Consider the following 6111-nt stretch of genomic DNA (forward strand, 5'->3'; position numbering starts at 1 on the left):
AGCCGGAAAAACAGTTTATAGGCATAAAATGAAAAAGGTGTATTATACATTTTAAAATCTTTATTAAAGAAAAAAAATTAAAAAAAAATAAATAAAATAAAATCTTTATTAAAAATACCAAACTGCTGGGGGTAATACACATGAATGGAATGACTTGGTACAAAATAAAACAGAGAGATGAGCTCTCTAGTACTCACCTGATCTGGAAACTCTGCTACAGCTTAGAATTCTGGTCCAATGCTATATGGCTTAAGATTTTGGGTTTTTTTGTTTTGTTTTATCTCATTTTTAAGACAATGCAGCAAGCTGTATTTTCTTGTGAAATTTCTCACTATCTAATTGACACTCCAATACTTTGGTCACCTGATGCAAAGAACTGACTTGTTGGAAACCACCCTGGTGCTGGGAAAGATTGAGGGCAAGAGAAGGGGTGATAGAAGATGAGATAGTTGGATGGCATCATTGACTCAATAGACATGAGTTTGAACAAACTCTGAGAGATAGTGAAGAACATGGAAGCCTGGAGTGTTGCATTTCGTGGGGTCACAAAGAGTCAGACATGACTTAGCAACTGTACAACAACAACAAATTGGATTAATTATTCTGATTTCTTTATAAACCTTTGAGGGAAGACAAAACATGGTGGGAATCCAAACATTTGCAACTTGCTAACTCTGCTTAAGGGAGAAGGCAATGGCACCCCACTCCAGTACTGTTGGCCAGAAAATCCCATGGATGGAGGAGCCTGGTAGGCTGCACTCCATGGGGTCGCTAAGAGTCAGACACGACTGAGTGACTTCACTTTCACTTTCCACTTTCATGCATTGGAGAAGGAAATGGCAACCCACTCCAATGTTCTTGCCTGGAGAATCCCATGGACGGAGAAGCCTGGTGGGCTGCAGTCTATGGGGTCGCACAGAGTCAGACACGACTGAAGCGACTTGGCAGGCAGCGGCAGCAACTCTGCTTAAAGAACAATGAGAAAACTAAGTTAGAGAGGTTAATTAAATTACCTCAAGACTAGTAAGTGGTGTAGAGCTGAATTTAGGCTAGAAAATCTGGCTTTAATGATGATACTCACAATACCCACTCTAGGGGTTCCCTAGAACCCCTACGTGTGTGTGCGTGTGTGTGTGGGTGTGTAATTATACTGAAATGTAGTTATCAAAATATGCTTTGAGGACACAGTCTGAGGTTTAACCAATTGCACTGGAATGGGATCTACCCCCAGAAATGCCTAAGTAGAGCTAGATATTCACTCTATAGCTTCAGGGATATCTTAATCATATGAAATGGCTAACTTTATCCCATAAATTTATGCTTCCAATTTTAGCAACGTTTTTTCCAGTGGTCATGTATGAATGTGAGAGTTGGACTATAGAGAAATCTGAGGGCCAAGAATTGATGCTTTTGAACTGTGGTGTTGGAGAAGACTCTTGAGAGTCCCTTGGACTGCAAGGAGATCAAACCAGTGAATCCTAAAGGAAATCTGTCCTGAATATTCATTGAAAGGACTGATGTTGAAGCTGAAACTCCAGTACTTTGGCACCTGATGCAAAGAACTGATTCTTTGGAAAAGACCCTGATGCTGAGCATTGAAAGCAGGAGGAGAAGGGGACAACAGAGGATGAGATGGTTGGATGGCATCACTAACTCAATGGACATGAGTTTGAGCAAGTTCTGGGAGTTGGTGATGGACAGGGAGGCCTGGTGTGCTGCAGTCCATGGGGTTGCAAAGAGTGAGACACAACTGAGCAACTGAACTGAGCTGCATTTTAACAATTTCCTGAACAGTACCATATCTTCACACAAACAGTTCTGTCTTTGTAAATCTATCATATTGCTACATGAACAATTCCCTTATACTTTCATAAATCTGGACAAAGTTTTTCTATTGTTGAAATATTTAATAATGTGCTACATATAAAATGAATAGATGATTGTCACCATTCATTCCCCAGTTAATATTTTAATACATCCAGGTATATATGACTATAAAGCATTTCACTACTATTTTTTGAATAAAAGTTCAAGAGATAAACGTGAATAACATTGTATTGCTTTTTAATCATACACATTCTATTTAAAAACATTACAAACACTCTATTTAAAAAGCCAGATACACTCTATTTAAAAACAACAGCACGCTGGCCTATTGAACATTGTGTATTTATTATTTTTTCCCTTGCATGCAATCTTGAACTATATTTCAGCTTAAATAAGAAAGTCCCAAAATATAATACCTCTTTTGAAAAACATAGATGTAAAGGGAAAACTTTATTTACAGAAATAGATCAAAGATTAATAATTGGCACAAATCCAATATTTTAATATTAGTTAATATTAAGTTAATTGACATATCTTATTACAGTATTAAAACCATGGCTTTAAGTTCAAGTAGGCACAACTATTTATATTTCAGTAACCCTGAAATTTTAATCATGTTTAAAACAACAGCAACAATAATAGTATAATTAGTTAGTATTCATAAACCCTTTTGAGTGCTAAGCAATGCTGGTTATATGCATATGTGTTTTGATTTTTACAACATCCCAAGTTGTTAATATACCATAAAATGTCCAAATTTTATGATGAAGAAATTGAGTTTTAGAAAGATCAAAAATACATGCTCAGAGTCGCACAACAAATAAACTGGTGGGACTTGAATCCAACCTACAACAGATGGAACCTATCTATTGCTAAATATATGTCCCTCAAAGACAGAGAAACAGATCTTGTACTTTAATGGATCTCCAGCACCCAACAAGGGCCTTAAGCAGAGTAGATACTCAACAAATGATCACTGAACTAAAATGAAAGTTTTAGACCTGAGGTTTATATTTAAAAATAAAGATGATAGTTTTTGCTAAAGAATGTATATGAGGCAAAAGTATATTTCTACCTTAACCTTTTTTCATTTGTCTAACTGACTTTGAAGCAAGAAGGAAGAATTTATGATTTGGTTAAAATTAACAGTAATTCAAATTAAAAATGTGATTTCATACCTAGTCCAAATGCTACATTTGTCCCTAAACTGCACATTAATTAACTTCAGATATTAAATATTTGGCTTGGTTTGTGTTGAAGCATGTTGAAACATTTCTGAGATAAATGAAAGAAACTATTAAGTCACTTCTTTCTTTGCAAGGCAGGGGCTGGTGTTTTTCTCCTGGAACTTACAAACTGTCATAATCCATGATGACAGATTGTTTTCTGAACTCTTTTCATATACCTCAGTCAACTCAAGGAGATGCAACCTACCGGTATATTGTTATTCAGAGAAATCTCAAAGTATTAGGCAATTTTATCTAGTTTTTCCATGCCACCCCATTTTAGCAGTGGAAAACTGGAAAGTGTTTTATTGTTTTTCTGCTGCACATCTTAAGCCACAATATTACAGACATCCTAAAACTGAATATCAAGTTTTGTGCTTGACAAATAGTGGTTAGACCTATACAATTGTTCTTCAAATACATACTTACTAAAAATGAAGTACAGTTTAGATAGAAGTCTACCTTGGTGAGAAGAAAAAAGGAAATGACATTTTTAGAAACCATTCTGTCCATTTTCCACAAAATAGCTGCAACAGGCAATTACATTTATTATTCTCATGTTAGAGATTAAAAAAGGAATAAAGAGGTAAAGTGACTCTCCCAGGATAACACAACTAGGAAATGACAGATCCAAGATCTAACTCTAAGTCTCATGTATGTTTAGAGCAATGAGCTTTGCCCCTTAATGGTGATTCGGCCTGTAGCTTTATTGATTCTCTAGACTTTAGGTTCTTCAGCTGTGAGGGAAACTGATTGACCAGCTGATTTTCAAAGACTTTCTTGTAATAAAAAAAAAATATTCAACATAATATTTAATATACCAAATTAGGAAGAATTGTGCAATATATTTCTTAAATAATTGCCATCTTTTCTTCCCACAGGCTACCCTATATTGTATACTCACACTGAGACTAATAATAATTGGGGATAATTTATTTGGAAATGAAAAATTTATCATGAATTTAATAGTCTATAATTTTTCAAACATTTAGTCTGGGGTATTAGTAAATTCATCAGATCTATGCTAGCAAGCCAGGTTTTGAAAGCTAGTCATATTTGAGTAGTTTACTTTCCATGGTTTAAACTTTATAATTGATGTTTGATTAATTATTTGCTATATCAAGTGTGATAGTGATCTACATACTTACTAATAAAAGGTATTATTAAATCTTGTGTTCTCTGAACTGTTCTCTTTTGTTCAAAGTTGACTCAGAACTCAAACAGTTGGATCCACTGAGTCAAGATTGTTCAACAATATTCAAAAAAGCTTCTTCATAATATAAATTTTCCATAAAAATATTCCAATGCTATGAATAGACCTGTCATGCCCAACATTCTTAATTTAAGTTCTGCAAGTGGACAACGTCAAAATACCACAACATGTTAAAACTGAGTGAGAATATTCTGGGTTAAAAGACAAAAGAGCAATATTTTATCTCAGGCTTATCTAAGAACCTTGATCTATGTTTATAGAATTCAGAAGTCTATGAATTCCTGAATTTATGTTCACAATTTTGATAATACGTGCATTTTTCCATAAAGGTAACCTATACATTTCAACAGATTTTCAAATGGATCCATAAATGCAAAAGACTTGCAAACGCTGCACTAACATTTAGGCATGATGCTTCACATCTCTCAATTTTAACTTCTGATTTTCATGAATTTAGACTAAATGACTTGAAAGATTCTAACTTTAATTTTCTATTGTTCTGAGAACAAAACTGATATTAAATCTCAGGAGATCTCTGCTCATTGTACTGAATATATTGGAGTAGTTTTCCCAAGATTTAAATATTGGTTACTTAGTTTCTTCTTCACAGCTGTTTTCACTTCCTGGTTTCTCAGAGTATAGATAAGTGGATTCAGAAAAGGGGTAAAGATGGTGTAGAAAACAGAGAGAACTTTGTCCACCAGGAAGTCTGTGAAAGGCCACACATAGATAAATATGCAGGGCCCAAAGAACATCAACACAACTATGAAATGTGCAGTGCAGGTAGAAAAAGCCTTAGTTGATCCAGTGGAGGAGTGGTCCTTGATAGTGACCAGAACAGTGATGTAGGAAGTCAGCAAAAACAGAAAACTTATAAGAGCAATCACACCACTGGTTGAAATCAGGAAGATTCCAAGAACATATATGTCTATACATGCCAGCTGGATGACCAAAGGAAGGTCACAGAAGAAACTGTCCACAACATTGGGACCACAAAAGGGTAAATAGAGGGTAAAAGCTAACTGGCTCATTGTATGCAAGAAGCCCACTGTCCAAGAAGTTGCCACAAGCCCAACACATACTCTTTGGCTCATAATTGATGAATAATGGAGAGGTTTGCATATGGCAATGTACCTGTCAAAAGACATGGAGATGAGCAGCACAATTTCAGTCCCAGTGAAGAGGTGCAAAAAGAAGATCTGAGAAATGCATCCCTCAAAGGAGATGGTCTTGTGCTGAGCAAAGAAGTCCATGATCATCTTTGGAGTGGCAAAGGAAGACAGACACATGTCGATGAGAGACAGGTTGCTGAGCAGGAAGTACATGGGGGAGTGAAGGTGTGGGGTGGACAGTACTGTGAGCAAAATCAGACAATTGCCAAATATGGTCATTAAGTAGAAAACAGAAAACATCACAAAAAGGAAAATCTGGAGCTGAGGAGAATCAGTAAGTCCAAGTAACACAAATTCAGACACTCTTTAATGGTTGACTCCCTCCATTGATCTGCAGGCTCTGGTCTATGATGACAAAATGGTACACAATGACAGTTAGAAAATGCAATACTTCTACCATTACACATGAAGGAGTTATAATATCAGTTAATAATTAACTAGAATATTGATTACCTAAAATCTAACTACCAACTATCTCAGTAAATATTTTTCTTTTTGGAAGCTCTTCACAATCTGTGTCAGATGTCACTACAAATGGAAAACTTCTTGATTTGATCACCATCAAGTACATGCTGGATTATACTCATCACATACCTATACAAAAATATTCTTTTCTGAATACTGGCTAAGGAGTTACATAATCCATAGCTACAGAGGAAGATTACAGTAAGTG

The 6111-nt window shown here is 35.5% G+C and overlaps 1 pseudogene; it reads right to left on the reverse strand.

Moving 5' to 3' along the window:
- Positions 1-4805: 4805 nt before the first annotated feature.
- On the reverse strand, positions 4806-5765 carry LOC102398774 (annotated as a pseudogene).
- Positions 5766-6111: the final 346 nt, after the last annotated feature.

Source organism: Bubalus bubalis, chromosome 11 (assembly GCF_019923935.1).
Source record: "Bubalus bubalis isolate 160015118507 breed Murrah chromosome 11, NDDB_SH_1, whole genome shotgun sequence".
Classification (NCBI taxonomy): domain Eukaryota; kingdom Metazoa; phylum Chordata; class Mammalia; order Artiodactyla; family Bovidae; genus Bubalus; species Bubalus bubalis.